This window comes from Lampetra fluviatilis, chromosome 23 (genome assembly GCF_964198595.1).
Source record: "Lampetra fluviatilis chromosome 23, kcLamFluv1.1, whole genome shotgun sequence".
In the NCBI taxonomy this organism is placed as follows: Eukaryota; Metazoa; Chordata; class Hyperoartia; order Petromyzontiformes; family Petromyzontidae; genus Lampetra; species Lampetra fluviatilis.
Window position 1 is genome coordinate 5,375,023 of NC_136297.1, and position 17,890 is coordinate 5,392,912.

Sequence of the window (17,890 nt, forward strand, 5' to 3'; positions counted from 1 at the left end):
GGGCAGGGCTGTGTAGCAGGGCAGGGCTGTGTAGTAGGGCAGGGCAGGGCTGTGTAGAAGGGTAGGCCTGTGTAGCAGGGCAGGGCTGTGTAGCAGGGCAGGGCTGTGTAGAAGGGCAGGGCTGTGTAGCAAGGCAGGGCTGTGTAGAAGGGCAGGGCTGTGTAGTAGGGCAGGGCAAGGCTGTGTAGAAGGGCAGGGCTGTGTAGAAGGGCAGGGCTGTGTAGAAGGGCAGGGCTGTGTAGCAAGGCAGGGCTGTGTGGAAGGGCAGGGCTGTGTAGTAGGGAAGGGCAAGGCTGTGTAGAAGGGCATGGCTGTGTAGAAGGGCAGGGCTATGTAGTAGGGCAGGGCTGTGTAGCAGGGCAGGGCTGTGGGGTATGGGAGGGATTGTGGACAGAGGGAAGCCAGGCGTCTTGCATAATCGCGAGGAAGACTCGCGTGGTCACGTCTCGACGTGAACGAGCACTTACTTTGTGCAAGTAGATGACGCACAGTAAACACAGAGTATCCACAGAGTATCCCGGGCCACTGAGACAACGTACCAACTCAGCACAATTAGCCAAGAACAACATTGCGTGTGTGTCGCCTTAGAAGGGAGATGGAGAAAAACAACACACGACGTTTCGGACAATGCCCCTTCTTCATAGCACATTTGCCCAAAACGTCGCCGATTACACATGGTTTTCCTTTGAGGGCACACACACACACAACGTTGTATTGACTGACGTGTGGTGGTAAAAAAAAAATATTTTCTGGAACTCAGTCTCGGGCAGCTCCGGCTGAAATCAACATCTGATGGGCAGGCTAGGGTCCAGCTCGAACAGCCAACAGTCAAAAATCGTTCAACCCCTGTTGACCTTGGGGGGGTATGGCAGGAATGTCCCCTGACCCCCAAACAACGACGCAACAGCTTAGAAAGGCGGCCACGGTTGTAACGGAGGAATTTCCATCTGGTAACAACACACACAATGGGAGGCGGTCCATTATACTGGTAGGAACCCATTGTTTCCGCCAGCCCACAGAGGATTATTGTGTCCGTCCGTCCGTCGTGCAGGGAGGGGTTGGGTGGGGAGGGAGGGGCTGGGTGGGGAGGGGAGGGTGCGGAGGGGCTGGGCTGGGCTGGGCTGGGTGGGGAGGGTGGGGCTGGGTGGGGAGGGGCTGGGTGGGGAGGGTGGGGAGGGTGGGGGGTGGGAGGGGTGGGGCTGGGCTGGGTGGGGAGGGGCTGGTCACCCCGTGGTGCCCTTATAAAGCTCAACGTTTAACCTACTCACGCCGGCTTGTGCCCACCCTCACAGTCGGGCATATTTGCGGAATACACCACGCCGCCGTTAACCCTGGCCATTGACCGAGCAACCCAACGTTCCTACCAGCTCCCTCCGCAGGAGGAATGTGTTACCTGGCTGCGGTTATGAGGATCGTTCCCTTCCTCGGTCAACCGTCTCGCGTGAGAATGACGACCTGCAGGTCAATAATGCGCGCTCACTCTTGAGAAGCAGTTGGCGACTCTGCTGGCAAACCTGGAGCTTGTCGAAGGGCGGGCGGTGGGGGTGGTGGAGGGGGAGCTCGCAATCAGCCCTACCAAACACAAAACGGCTCGCCTGGATACTCTGCGTCATGGAACGCTGCAACGCCATCATGTTCCATGAGTAATTGTTGCGGGGAGGGTGCATGGATTCCCAACTCCGGTTTGGCGGCAGAGGTCTCATTCCAGAACAGTCGCGTGGCATTGTCTATTTCACGAGCTGCGTAAGGGGCCGTCCATAAATGACGTCACGCGCCTAAGGGGGGGGGGGGGGTCAGACATTTGTGACGATGTGTGACGAGGGGGGGAGGGGGGTTTGAGAAATGTGACGTCACATCAAAATGCGCAACTTAAAATAAATATAGACAACACGTTCTACTTAATTAAATAGACTTTTTAATAAATGTTTTCTCCTACAACATCAGAGTGCAGCGCCACATTAAATACGCACTACAATGACAATAGTTTAAAGCGATTTGAAGCATGTTTTATTTTTTGTTGGGGGGGGGGGGGCAGAGCTTTGTGACATCATATTTGAGGGGGGGTCTGACTTCTTGTGACGCCGTGTGACGAAGGGGGGGGGGGTCAAAAATCCTCCAAAATCGCGTGACGTCATTTATGGACGGCCCCTAACGCCGTGCCTAAGCCACTCACGCGGCATATGCAACACCCTCCTCTTGCTGAGAACATCTACAATGTCTTCATATGAAATTCTAATTAGTCCCATTGTGTGTTGCGCCGGGCGCATCAGTACCAGTGGTTGCACACCGCACTGCTACTATCACCGAGGTTTGATTCCTGCCCATGGCTATGGTCAATGGCAAATGGTATCTAAACCTGTCCTGAGCCCTCCACAAGATTCTCTCACCATTAAGCTAAAACATAGCGCGTGTGTGTGTGTGTGTTTATGTGAACATCTGCACTGGGAAGACAAAGGCCTCATACTCTTAGTTTTTTCGGTAAAAGTCACGTAGGTAAAAAAAATGAAATTAAAATTGATCAAAATTAAAATAAAATAAAAATCTTTTTTTATTTTAATTAATAAAAATAAAATAAAAAATATTTTTTTATTTTATTTTTATTAATTTTAATTTCATTTTTTACCTACGTGACTTTACCGAAAGAACTAAGAGTATGAATCCTTGCAGTCACGAAAGCTTCAAATCTAGAATTAAAGACAAAGGCCGTTGCTATCCACTCTACCTTTCCGTTCAGCGTTCCTGGCCTTAATAGGCGCTCGCCGATCTTCGCTAAGCACGATCACCTCGCGATCGGAAGGTCGCAGGGTTCAAACCCTGGTCGGGGATTGACTCAGCCCATCATTCGTTCGGGTCGATAAAACGAGTACCAATGATAGACTCGCCCCCCTCCCCCGCGAAACAGGTATGTGGAATGTCCACCGTTGGCCCTTGGCTGTGAATGGGGAGATGGACTCCGCCTCAATTGGCATTTGTGCTATAAATTGCAATACAAATATAAAACCAGTTTTGAGTGAGTGGCTGATGTTAATGTATGATGAGTTCTCAAAGGGCTGCAGAACTAAAATTTGGCACGAAATGTAGTCGTCGAGTCAATGATAATAATGATAATAATCGACAACTCTTGATGTTGGGCACTCCAGAATTGCGGGGCAGCGTGCTTGGATGTTGTAGCTTCTTAAACCCAAGTCTTGGAACGTTCGTTTAAGATGACTGGGGGGGGGGGGGGTTGAAAGGACGCCGAATCGAAATGTGGCGTCACATTTTCAAATCCGAATTCCATAATTGTCCTTTTTGCTTCTCTCACGCCACCATTAAGTATATGGCATACATTTTGAATCCTCTGTGGTTTTTTATTTTTTACATATCTCTACGAAAGTTTGCATCTGTAGTCTTTTGAAGGATCTTAACAGCATGAAGATCAGCTTTTGCAAATCTAAAGTGGTATATTTTCGATTTATATTTTGGTCCGTAAAATCACCACCATCATCATCATCAACAACTGTGATCGATCCATTGCTGAACGAGAGCCTCCCTCAAGCCATCGCCAGCTCTCTCAAGATGTGACAAGTGGCCAAAAAACACGTTGGAATCCTGCTTTCTAACTTCATTCTTCAAAAGTTGCCGTCCGGAGTTCATGGAGAGTGATGAGCACTGATGACATAATATTTTCCGTAAGTCCCAATTTTGCGGGTAATTCTTGTTGACGAACCTGACACTGCAAGCCGATATAAATCAGGCGAAGCGCTGTGTCAGTCACCAGTACAGTGCAATGATATTACGCCGTGGTATTTTGCCTCTTGCAACTCTGACACCCCACCTGAGGCTTAGTGGTTGTCACTCGTCTAATTGATGTGAGAATCGGACCACTTAACGCTGGAAGTGACACACCCACTGGGCCAGATTTTCAGGTTCACAATAAACTTCCTACTCAAAATGTGATATTTAACAACCGAGCTGACGAGTTTACCAAAATACCTGCCGATAAACCGAGCGTGTGACTACCGGTGTCGCTACTGACTCAGCTACCGGGATGACCACCGCTGGAATCTCCTTTTCAAATATAAATCACGGTTGTTAAGCGCAGGCCCATAATCCCCGAAACGCCAAAGGGCCAGCAATAAACAGCACAGTTGAAGGTGTAAAATAGATACATAGTCGGATGGGTTTCTTGACACGAAGCAAGGTTCCAGGGATTCCAAAGTTGAGCAGAGCAAGGCAGGCAAGCAGAAAGCGAAGCGTTGTGACCTGGGGTGTGGTGCGTGAATACAGTGCGGATGAGGCATCATCAGCCATGGTCAATCCACTGCTGGATGAAGGCCTCCCCGAGGCTTCACCATCGCTCACGGTCCTGCACTGCAGCAGTCCGTCTAAGCTACAGGGCAGAGGTCGCAACCGGGTACCCGATACCCGTACCCTACCCGATACCCGGCTACCCGTACCTAGCCGGGTACGGGTCCCCGTTTGCGACCCTGGTGCGGCCGGGTACGGGTAGGCCGTGAGTCACTGGTGAGTCACCGTTTGTCACTCATTTCCCAACGTCTTGTCTCTTCTCACAATTCAAGTTCCTAGAATAAACCCACCCGCGCCTGCAACATGGCTTCATCGCAGAGGTCGCAATCGGGTACCCGTACCCTACCCGATACCCAGCCGGGTACGGGTAGCCGGATATTGGGTAGGGTACGGGTACCTGTTTTAAACCCTGGTGCGGCCGGGTACGGGTACGGGTAAGGAATCAAAACCCGTTTGCGACCTTTGCTACAGGGGTCGACAGCCTGCAGTTCGGGAGCCGCATGCGGCTGCTTCGTGACGTTATATTGTTTTCAGCAGCGTCTCGTATTCACATTGCATTGCGGCTCTTGAAAGATTAAAGGGGTGGGGTGGGGGGGGGGTTATTTTTGTTCCCGAATTCGAGTTGTAAACTACTGGGACATCTGTGAAACTATTGGGACACCTGTAAAACTGTTGAGACATCCGTGAAACTATGGGGACATCTGTGAAACTATGGGGACATCTGTGAAGCTGGGACATCTGGCTGTCGCCTGATGAAGCGAGTTGTAATTACTGGCGAAACGTCGTACTCAGATGATAAATGTTGTGGATTTGCTCTCCAACACACAGGTGTGCTGAACTAGTAACTAATTGGCCACATTTTGTTGGCGTGACAAACTTTAAATCTTGACTCAAAGCTTTCGTGACTGCAGGAATTCATATTATTGAGTCTTTCGGTAAAGTCACGTAGATAGGTTGAAAGAAAATAACAAAAAAAATTACAAAGTTTTTTGTTATTTTCTTTTCACCGAAAGACCACAGAATTTCACAAACTTTACTCATTGGCTGTGTCGGGTGATGGCGGCTTTAACGGCACCTTTATATTTACGCGATCTAACCCAAAATAAAAACCTCGATTGTGAATAATATTGGTCGCGAAAGCCCTACTGGGTGTTAAACTCGAACAAAAATGTTCTTATTCTTTTTTGGCCGTCAACTTCTGGTCTAGCGCCTGCACACGAAGCCGCTGTCACACTCCCACCGCTCCCATCGCTCCGTTTCCTTTGCGGTCGTGAAAACGCCATCGGGCGCTTTCGCCCCCTTTGGCTGCCACTCCCCGCATTAGTCTCAGCCACCGGCCGTCATCCTTTCGAGCCGTGACGTGCCCTGCCCATGCTCACTTTTCTCGAGTCAAAAACGATGACTTTAACCCACGTGTGTTCTCAAAACGCGTCTACAGTGCCGGATTATCCCAGTAGCACAAGTAGCTACATATGTAGCTACGTGCCCCGCACTTTCAAGGGCCCCACGCTAAATGCTTTCCAGCTATCAATTCCGGATCAGTGCTTGTGCACTTGCTCTATTACTATAGTACTATACTGCCTTCAACTTCTATGAACGCCTGGGTGTTTTAGGTTAGCGATTTATCGTATTATCTGGCTGTGCAGCAAATGAAACAAAATTCAATTACTTGACTATGCAAGTAAACATTTGGTGTTTGAATATTTACGTATTTTTATTTTATTTAGGGCCCCTTTATAACATGTGCTACAAGCCCCGCACGAGCTTAATCCCTGACACTGTCTATATATATCCCTCGTTCTTTCTCGCGGTGTAAATCCCCAACGTGCATATTTTTGCGCGAACAATTGTCCACCCTGCGTCGTCGTCATTGTCGTCTGCGTCTTTGCGCACCGTCTCGCCAGCCCGCGTCTTCGATGTTTTTTTTCCTGTGGGTGACGCCGGCTGAATTGTACATTGGGGCTTCCCCCTGTCCGGGTATCAGTAACTGCGTGAATAGATTTTGTAACGGAGATCTGGTACGGGTATTGCGCTGAACTCTTTGATGGCCATACTCTTAGTTTTTTTCGGTAAAGTCACGTAGGTAAAAAATGAAATTAATAAAAAATAAAATAATCTGGCTGTTACGGTCCCACCTGATGACGGAGACTTGTGTTGCCTCCGAAACGTCGTGATTTTTTTTTATTAATTTCATTTATTACCTACGTGACTTTATGAATCCTTGCAGTCACGAAAGCTTCAAATCTAGAATCTATGATGGTGCTGTAACGTACTGCGCAGTTCGAATGATAGGCCTAGACCGGCTGAGAAATCTGTCTGGGTTTGCTCTGTGTAAAGATGGCAGCGCTACCAGCCATGCATTAATTCGTTCACTCACACGGTCACCCAACCATTCATTAATTTACCGACTCACTCAACCACTCACGCAGCCACCAACTCGCTCGCTCGCTCCCCCACTCATCCACCCGTGAAGGTGTCTCTACCTGCCCGGGTTTGACCCGATACATTCCGGGATTTGGCATTTGTGTGTCGGTTGATGGTCATTGAATTTTAATCGAAAACCGGTACGGGTGTCGTTGTTGCAGAGACTGCACATGAAAGGCAGTTCTGGTGACAGAACTGCCTGTCATGTGCGTGTGTGTGTGTGGGTTTGGTCGGTGGGTTGGGAGCGGTGGTGCAGTGGTTAGCGCGCTACGCTACAAATCCGGCGACCCGAGTTCGATTCCCGCTCACGGCCACCACCCAGTGAGATTATCTGAACCGATCCTGGGCATCCCCTAGGTCGACTCAGCCTCAAATGAGTACCTGGTGCGGTGTGTAATCATCGCCGCTGGGGAGACAAAGGCGGTCGGGCATGGTACTCGCCACTCACCACCGCGTGTACCGTACCGCCCTTTATAGGTGCTCGCTAACAGCACTTGCCCCCAACAGTCTGTTAAAGCTATACGGGGGATCTTTGTCTTTGGCTTTTTTGTCGGTGGGAATTCATAAAGGTGGGAGCCCGAAATGCGGCGATCACCTCACCGAGGAGGGGAATTGAGGACGAGGGGAGGGGTGTGTCTGGTGAGAGGGTGTGGGGTGTGGTGCGTGGCGTGTGGTTGACTGTTGGGGAGTGTTCTTGTACCTGCAATTTGGGGGGTTTGTGTTGTGGTTTGGATCGTGAAGCGTTCAGCGCGCTGCGGCGTGAACACGGCCGGCACCCGTGAACGATTATCTGAACCGGTCCCGGGCCTTCGCATAGGTTGACTCGGCCTAAAATGAGCAACCGGTACGGTGTGTGTAAACACCGCCGCTGGGGAGACAAAGGCGGCCGGGCGTGGTGCTGGCCACCCACCCCCTCGTGTTGCCGTTCCGGCCTTCATAGTTGCTGCTCGCTAACAGCACTTGCCCCGACAGTCTGTTGCAGGCTACACGGGAGATCTTTGTCTTTGTGTGTATCGAGTGTGGTGTGGAATATAATTCGCAGACCTCACTCCACTGCTAGATGAGCCCCCCACCCCCTCCCCGATGCTGTGTCAGTCATGGGCGTTGTTTGACCATGCTTCACCTCGCTGGTCAGTGCGGATCGCTGAAGGAGGGGAGGCGGGTTCAGATATCACTGACGTTAACCGTGAGTGGAAAGCGAACTCTGGCCGCCGGGGTTTGTGAGGTTCTTATTGTTTGTTTGTTCAGAGGGCAGATCTGTGAGTGGAGACGGGCGTGGATGCGTGTGGTGATGTTCGTGGCCGCGTGATAAGCGCGTGTGAGTGGGTGGGTGGCGGTTGTTATTGACACAGCGGTGGGGAGCGGTGGCGCAGTGGTTAGCGCGCGCTCAACAACAACAACAACAAAAAGACTTGGTTCGATTTTTGGCCACGGCTATAACGTCAAGAGGCGAGTGTCATATGGACCGGTGCTGGGCCTCCCCTAGGTAGGCTCGGCCTCAAATGACTGCCTGGTGAGATGTGTAAAGCATCGCTTGAAGGGAGACAAAGGCGGCCGGGTGCGATACTGGCCACCCCCACCCATACTCTTTGGTTCTTTCGGTAAAGTGACGTAGGTGAAAATAAAAAAAAATGAAACAAAAATGAAAATAACTAAATTAAATCACGAAATTTCGGAAGCAACACCCCCTCGTGTGCCGTGCCCGGCATTCGTCATCGGCGCTGCTACTCGCCAACAGCACTTGCCCCCAACCCGTCTGTGAAGGCTACACGGGGCATCTTTGTCTTTGGAGGGGTTGGGTTCTGGGCTGCATCAATAAGCGGATTACGCTAATTAGCAAGCAACACTTTATAATTACGCAGCAGCGGTACAGCAATACATTCGAGACTTTTGCAGGGCATGTCTGTTACTCAAGATATACTAATACGTAACGAATCATATGCTAATTTAAGAAACTAGAATAAGAAATTGATGTAATTCTCATGAGGGCCCCCCTTTTCTCTCCGCCTGATTAAGACCGCTTGTGTTGCGATCGAAACGTCGTGGGGTTTTTTTGCTTTTATTATTTTCAATTTATTATTTGAATTTTTTATTTTATTTCATTATATTTTATTTTAATTTTATTTTTTATCTTACGTGACTTTACCGAAACAACCAAGAATATTTCTAGATTTGAAGCTTTCGTGACTGCAAGGATTCATACTCTTAGTTTTTTCGGTAAAGTCACGTAGGTAGAAAATTTATGAAAATAAAAAAAAAATATTTTATTTGTATTTAAAAAAATGTATGAAAACATTTTTGGATTTTATTTTTATTATTTTTTTACCTACGTGACTTTACCGAAACAACCAAGAATATGAATGGGCCCATAGTGTAAAGCGCAGTCGACCAACACGCATCATCCGCTCCATCTCTCTGGCCGCCTTACCTGCTATGAAGAAGGGACATTGCCCCAAACGTCGCCCGTTACAGGCCACGGTGTTATTGAACGAACGTGTTGATGTTTACGTTGTTGAATGTGGGTGACGGTGTCAATGTCTTTGGAGTATCCATAGTTGTGTGGGGGGGGGGGGCTGGTGGTGCAGCGAACCGGCCGAACCGAGTTCGTTTCCCGCTCACGTCCACCAACCCCAGTGCCGATTATCTGAACCGATCCCGGACCTCCCCTAGGTCGACTCAGCCTCAAGTGAGTACCCTTGGTTTGCGGTTTGTTAAACATCGGTGGCTTCCTATTGTCCTTCCGATACACTATTAGGAAGTCATTGGAGCTATGAACTTTAAATCTGGAATGAAATCTAATTTCTTTAAAACAGCTTTTTTTGTTTTATTGCACTTCCACCGCACCCTCCGATTAGCACGGTTGGCTACGTACGGCGCGAAAGAAGTTCAACATACACGCATCAGCGCTGGGGGGGGGAGAGACAAAGGCGGCCGGGCGTGGTACTGACCCGTGGTGTGACCGGTACCTCACCCTTCAAAGGCGCTGCTACTCGCTAAAAGCACTTGCCCCAACAGTCTGGTAAAAGCCTGTCCGGGGGAATCTTTGTCTTTGTAGTTATGTATTCTTTTTTTTATAAATATGGGGGTGGTAGGTGTGGAGAGATGCGGTCATGTCCACGCTTGTCTGGTGGATGCCCTGACAAACATCACACGAAATACCAGGAACACGACGCACGGCGCACGCACGCACGCACGCCCTTGACACCGCGAGCCAAGGTGACACGTACCTGGGTGATTCCCAGGTAACGGAGATGGTAACCTCTACCGCTACCCAATACGTGCCGTGGTTACTCGTAGAGGTAAGCACTCATTTTTTTAGGTTTTTTCGGTAAAGTCACGTAGGTAAAAAATAAAAATTAATAAAAGTAAAATAAAAATAAAATAAAAATCACGACTTAAAGCTTTCGTGACTGCAGGGATTCATCTTCTTGGTTCTTTCGGTAAAGTCACGTAGAAGGGAAGTAATAAAATAATAAAAATAAAACATAATAAAATAAAATAATTCTCACGACGTTTCGGCTACAACGCAAGCAGCCGTCTTCACCTGAAACGTCGTGAGAATTATTTTATTTTATTATGTTTTATTTTTATTATTTTATTACTTCCCTTCTACGTGACTTTACCGAAAGAACCAAGAAGAAAAATCACGACGTTTCGGAGGCAACACAAGCTTCCGTCTTCAGGTGGAACTTCAGGTGGAACTGTGACAGTTCCACCTGAAGACGGTAGCTTGTGTTGCCTCCGAAACGTCGTGATTTTTATTTAATTTTTATTTTACTTTTATTAATTTTTATTTTTTACCTACGTGACTTTACCGAAAAAAACCTAAGAATATGAATCCTTGCAGTCACGAAAGCTTCAAATCTAGAATTAACCACTCATTGTTGGCGGCGATGAACCTAGCCTGGCACAGGTCCCTTTGTGAGGAATGCGATTTACAACAAAATATCCGTAATCGAAAGTCAAGAAGATCGCATAGCTGTTCATGAGGTTCAGAACCACGTCCCGACCGCCTTTGTCTCCCCAGCGCTGACGTTAAACCGCACACACAGCACCAGGTACTCATACCAATAATTGGCTTTATTTGTCACGTGGTGTGCGAATCGTGTGGTGCGATTATAGCTGTCCAACAACCCCCCCCGCCCCCCCCCCCCTCGTGTGCCTTACCTGCCGTCGTAGGCGCTACTCGCCAATCAGCACTTGCCCCAACGGTCTGCTAAGGCGACAATTGCCCCATACCTCTGCACGCTACTCACCGACCACAATCCAATAATCTGCTCGTCGCACCCAGAACTAGCACTGCCCTGGCTGAGCAGCGTCTTCGCGGGCTCCACCAGCAGCCGTCCGTCTGGAACGCTCTCTCCCACACGGCACGTACGCAGCAACAGCAGCATCCAAGCTACACCCACCTTCAGACAGCACCTCAAGGCTTCTTACCTGTTCAGGCTCTCACCTGTTCGTGCGATCAACTGTCCAGGATCTCACCGGTTTAGGCTCTCATCTGTTCATGCAATCACCGGTCTAGGCTCTCACCTGTTCATACGGTCACCTGTCCAGCCTCTGACCTGTTCAGGCTCTCACCTGTCCAGCCTCTCACCTGTCCAGCCTCTCACCTGTCCAGCCTCTCACCTGTCCAGCCTCTCACCTGTCCAGCCTCTCACCTGTCCAACCTCTCACCTGTCCAGCCTCTCACCTGTCCAGCCTCTCACCTGTTCAGCCTCTCACCTGTCCAGCCTCTCACCTGTCCAGCCTCTCACCTGTCCAGCCTCTCACCTGTCCATGCGTCCAATTCCCGGCATGTGTGTACGCTCTAAATAGTGGCGTCCTCTGGCTGTAGCATGGTGCGTGGTGTGACCTGGCTGTAGTGTGGTGTGTGGTGTATGTCACGTGGTGTCATATCGCTGTTGAATTGAAGCGGTGTTCTTCATTGCAAGGCCCGCGGGTCACTGACGGCCCCCTGACGTGAAAACACCTCGTGCTGTCAAACCCTCAATGGCTTCACAAATGTGTGGCGGCCCTCACACTGATGATGTCTTACCGGCGAAAAGTCCCCCCCCCCACCTCTAAAAATTAGTGTTCTGTGTGTGTGTATGGTAGAGCTGTAGTATTATGGGGTGTGTATGGTGTAGAGTGAGTCTGGTGTGGAGTGTGTACGGCATGTGAAGTAATATAGCTATTGGATGAGGTTGTGTGTGGGGTGGTGGAGCTGTAGGTGTGTAGTGTGTGGTCGGGAGTGTGGACGGGAGTCACTCTACATCCTGGCACCAGACAAACTACACTCTACATCCTGGCACCAGGCAAACTCCACTCTACATCCTGGCACCAGACAAACTCCACTCTACATCCTGGCACCAGACAAACTCCACACAACATCCTGGCACCAGACAAACTCCACACAACATCCTGGCACCAGACAAACTCCACACTACATCCTGGCACCAGACAAACTCCACTCAACATCCTGGCACCAGACAAACTCCACTCTACATCCTGGCACCAGACAAACTCCACTCAACATCCTGGCACCAGACAAACTCCACTCTACATCCTGGCACCAGACAAACTACACTCTACATCCTGGCACCAGGCAAACTCCACTCTACATCCTGGCACCAGACAAACTCCACTCTACATCCTGGCACCAGACAAACTCCACTCAACATCCTGGCACCAGACAAACTCCACTCTACATCCTGGCACCAGACAAACTCCACTCAACATCCTGGCACCAGACAAACTCCACTCTACATCCTGGCACCAGACAAACTCCACTCAACATCCTGGCACCAGACAAACTCCACTCTACATCCTGGCACCAGACAAACTCCACTCAACATCCTGGCACCAGACAAATTTCACTCAACATCCTGGCACCAGACAAATTTCACTCAACATTCTGGCACCAGACAAACTCCACTCAACATCCTGGCACCAGACAAACTCCACTCTACATCCTGGCACCAGACAAACTACACTCAACATCCAGGCACCAGACAAACTCCACTCTACATCCTGGCACCAGACAAACTCCACTCTACATCCTGGCACCAGACAAACTCCACTCTACATCCTGGCCCCAAACAAACTCCACTCAACATCTTGGCACCAGACAAACTCCACTCTACATCCTGTACGAGTGTGTGTGGTGTGTGGTAGGGGGTGTGTGAGTGTGTGGCGTGTGTATGGTGTATGGTAGGGGGTGTACGTATGTATGGACCACTGGACGGGTTCCGCAGGATTGGAAGGATGGCCTGGTGGTCACTGGCAGAGCCAGTGGACAGGGGGAGGGGCACGTGCCCCCCCAATGATCCGATTGAAATCCCTATTGTCGATCGGATCATTGGGGTTTATTTGTAATACATCGCCATTTTGCGACCCCTACTGCCACTGTGTAGCATCTTATCACGTGCCAGGGACTCTATGAGATGATGGGACAATAGTCTGAGTCCATAATTGGCAACAAGTAACGGCAAAGCAGTTATAAGTGACTCAAAATTGTGCGCAGTTGCGTATACAGTCCACACCACTTCCCTGAAGGCATTCACTTTCAGCAAGCGCGATGCCGATCACACAACGCGGTTCGAATCCGACCCTCGATCGATGGCTGCGCCATCGCCGCACACGCGTCGAATAAAAAGCAAGAGACAAGTCCTTACTTACTAACAACTCCTTACTAACAACTCCATACTTACTAACAACTCCTCTATCATTTTTCATTGCTGGAGGGGTTGCCCCCGTACCTGAAAATCCTGGCTCCACCATTGCTGGTGGTCCTCCTCTTCAAGAAGGGGGACCGCACAGACTGTAACAACTACAGGGACATCTCACTCCTCGGTGTGCCGGGAAAGGTCCTGGCAAGGATTATTCAACATCGCCTTGCTAGGCACGCTGAGGAGATGCTTGCGGAGCCCCCAATGTGGTTTCAGGAAAGGGCGGTCCTGCACAGATGCCATATTTTTTGTCCGTCTGCTACAGCAGAGGAAATTCCAACAAGACCTCCATCTCTGCTTTATTGACCTGGTCAAAGCCTATGAAACCATCAGTAGGCCTGAGCTCTGGGTTGTTCTTCGTGCTTTCAGAGTCCCTGACCCTCTGCTCACGATCATTAAGGACCTTCATGCTGGTGAGCGGGCCTGGGTAAAACTACGTGGCCAAGAGTCGGAGCCATTCCCTGTTCACCTTGGGGTGCGACAGGGATGTCCTCTGGCTTCCACATTATTTAACATCTATTTCGACCACGTAGTTCGTGAAGCCTTCGATTGCTGTACCGGAGGAATTTCCATCTGGTACAGATACAATGGGAGGCTGATCAATGCCCGGGTGCGGTCAAGGGATGGCTTCCTATTGGTCAACCATGTTATGTATGCCGATGATCTGGTAATTTCTGCTCACTCAGAGGAGTTGGAGGCGCTGCTGCTGAACCTGGAGCTTGCCACTAAGAGGTGGGGCTTTACCATCAGCACTTGCCTGGGTATGTTGTACCATCAGACACTCCACCCCACAACTCCCAATTGGTGATGGGGCAGTTGTGGAGAGAGTGGAGAGTTTCCCATACCTGGGCAGTGTGCTCATGACCGGCTCCGGTTTAACAGCAGAGGTTTCACTCCGAATCAGTTGAGCGGCATCATCTTTTTATCGGTTGCGTAACGCTGTGTTGAAGCTACCTGGTCTGTCGCTCCGCACAAAGCTTCAGGTCTTCTCGGCTACGGTCATTCCCTCCCTTCTCTCCACTTGCGAAACGTGGACCCCCCTAATGGAGCATCTTCGCCGGTTAGAAACATTTAAGGCTGGCCTGCCTACGATCCATCCTGGGTTTAACCAGGCTGGATTGTGTGAGGAGCTCACAAATCCTTAAAAGATCTGGACAAAGTCCCATCAGTGAGCTCCTCCGGCAGGCAAGGCTGCGTTGGCTGGGTCATGTAGCCCGCATGCCCAATCACCGCATGCCTAAACAGCTTTTGTTCGGCCGGATAGAGTGGACTAAACGGGTGCAGCACGGGCTAGAGAAGAGATGTGGTACAGGAGGACGTGGAGCCGAGTGGACTTGCCGATGACTGGTACCAGCGGTGTCAAGATCGGCCTCAGTGGAGGAGGCTCGTGAAGGACGCTGCTACTGGACAGTTGGAGGCAGTCGCCCTCCAACAACAACGGAGGGCGGAGGAGCGACGCTCACAACAATGAGCGGAGCGCCGGGTGGCTAAAACACAGCAAGTTGGCACAGTAGGGGGCATAGGTGGTGCATCGGCCAGTCATCTCGGTCGTCTCAGTCAGTCGACCCGTGGCACATGGGTCTGCCCCGTGACCTCCAGCCAGCGGGCGTTCGACACTTCGCGTGACCTCAACGTGCACCTAGCCTGGCACAAGCGTCGTGATGTCACCGCCACTTAGTGGCGAATGGCGGTAGTTGTGGTTGCGGTGTAGGGTGTGTGGTAGGGGGTGTACAAGTGTGTGGTGTGTGTGTGGTGTGTGGTAGGGGGTGTACGAGTGTGCGGTGTGTGTGTGGTGTGTGTATGGTGTGTGTGTGTGTGTGGTGTATGTGTATGGTGTGTGTGTGGTGTGTGGTAGGGGGTGTACGAGTGTGTGTGGTGTGTGTGTATGGTGTGTGTGTGGTGTGTGTATGGTGTGTGGTAAGGGGTGTGTGTGGGGTGTGTGTGGGGTGTGTGTGGTGTGTGTGTGTGGTGTGGTGTGTTGTGTGTATGGTGTGTGGTGTGGTAGGGGGTGTGTGGTAGGGGGTGTGTGGTAGGGAGGGTGTGGTAGGGGGTGTAAAAGCGTGTGGTGTGTGTGGTGAGTGTGTGGTGAGTGTGTGGTGAGTGTGTGGTGTGTGTGTGGTGAGTGTGTGGTGAGTGTGTGGTGAGTGTGGTGTGTGTGGTGTGTGGTAGGGGGTGTACAAGTGTGTAGTGTGTGTGTGGTGTGTGGTGTGTGTATGGTGTGTGTGTGTGGTGTGTGGTGTGTGTGTATGGTGTGTGTGGTAGGGGTGTGTGTGTGGTGTGTGTATGGTGTGTGGTATGTGTATGGTGTGTGTGTGGTGTGTGGTGTGTGGTCTGTAGTGTGTGTGTGTGGTGTGTGTGTGTGGTGTGTAGTGTATGTGTGTGGTGTGTAGTGTGTGTGTGTGGTGTATGTGTGTGGTGTGTGGTGTGTGGTGTGTGTGTGGTGTGTGGTATGTGTATGGTGTGTGGTATGTGTATGGTGTGTGGTATGTGTATGGTGTGTGTGTGTGGTGTGTGTGTGTGTGGTGTGTGTGTATGGTGGGTGTGTGTGGTGTGTGTGGTGTGTGTGTGTGGTGTGTATGGTGTTTGTGGTAGGGGGTGTGTGGTAGGGGGTGTGTGGTATGTGTATGGTGTGTGTGTGTGTGTGGTGTGTGTGTGGTGTGTGGTGTGTGGTGTGTGGTGTGTGTGGTGTGTGTGTGTGGTGTGTGTGTGTGTGTGGTAGGGGGTGTGTGGTAGGGGGTGTGTGGTGTGTGTGTGGTGTGTGTAGTGTGTGGTAGGGGGTGTGTGTGTGTGGTGTGTGTGGTAGGGGGTGTGTGGTAGGGGGTGTGTGGTGTGTGTGTGGTAGGGGGTGTGTGTGTGTGGTGTGTGTGGTAGGGGGTGTGTGGTAGGGGGTGTGTGGTAGGAGGTGTGCGGTGTGTCACACCTCAGGCAGGAGTCTCTAGCTGGTGCGAGCGTGCCAGGAGATGAGTCATGCCACGTGACCGTTAATTGGTTTAATTAGGCGTGAGCGCACACGCTGAAGGAGGCTTTAACATCAGTGAAATATTACAAATATTCTCGAAAAACAAAGTGAAAATATACCTTATATTTAGTTAGCATTGCTATTGCTGAAACCATCATGCCAACACTGCATGACACAAACACACAGGTGACGTGCCAGACACACACCCTCCAACACACACGGACACAATACAGTATATATTCACTCCAAAGGGACAAATATCCTCCATGAACCTAACAGTGGCCATGGTAGGACAATTGCTGTTAGCGAGCACCTCTTAAGGCCGGAAACGACAAACGAGGGCGTGGTGTGGCCAAAAACCACGCCCCGACCACCTTTGTCTCCCCAGTGCTGTCCACACACCGCACCGGGCACTGCTCAGTTAGAGCCAAGTCAACTTAGCGGAGGACCCCAGAACCAGAGGTCGCAACCGGGTACCCGATACCCGGCTAGCCGTACCCGGCCGGGTACGGGTACGGGTAGCCGTTTGCGACCCTGGTGCGGCCGGGTACGGGTACGGGTAGGCCGTGCGTCACTGGTGAGTAACCGTTTGTCACTCAATTCGGATAGGGTACGGGTACGGGTAGGGAACGGGAACCCGTACCCGGCCAGGTACGGGTACCGATTTGCGACCCTGGTGCGGCCGGGTACGGGTCCGGGTAAGGAATTAAAACCCGTTTGCGACCTCTGCCCAGGACCGACCGGGGTTTATATATTCGACAGGAACGTTAGCCGTGGCCTGGAATCGAACTCGGGTCCTGGGTGATAGCCGCTTGTGCCACCGCTCTCTCGTACACCCCTACAAAGATAAAGAACCCCCCCCCCACCCCACACACACATATATAGCCATACCAGACTGTTGGGGGCAAGTGCTGTTAGCGAGTAGCAGCATCTATAACACGTACATCCATACATGCATTGTCCAACACAACAACAACAACCAGTGCCGGATTATCCTATTAGCACAAGAAGCTACATATGCTATGGGCCCCGCACTTTCAAGGGCCCCGCGCTAAATGCTTTCAAGCAATCAATTCCGGTTCAGTGATTCTGCACTTGCTCTATTACTATAGTACTATACCGCCTTCAACGTTTATGAACGACTGGGTGTTTAAGGTTAGCGATTTGTCGTATTATCTGGCTGTATATCAAATTAAAAAATTACAATTACTTTACTGTGAAAGTAAAAAATGTGTGTTTTAATATTTACGTGTTTTTATTTTATTTAGGGCCCCTTTATAACATATGCTACAGGCCCCGCACTAGCTTAGTCCGGCACTAACAACAACCGCCATTCACCACTAAGTGGCGGTGACGTCACCACAGCGCTTGTGCCAGGCTATGTGCACGTTAAGGCCAACACAGACACACACACCTACACATAACCTAGTGGTCATCCCATTGGAAGCCATGCTGGTGGTCAGGACATTGCTGGTAATTTTGTTGATGACAGCTTTTTTTCTTTTTC

At 50.5% G+C, this 17,890-nt stretch overlaps 1 protein-coding gene across 1 annotated transcript in view; it reads left to right on the forward strand.

The window, feature by feature from the left end:
- LOC144940628 (uncharacterized) overlaps positions 1-17,890 on the forward strand; it is a 111,218-nt gene that overhangs the window by 76,304 nt on the left and 17,024 nt on the right. The window lies entirely within an intron of this gene.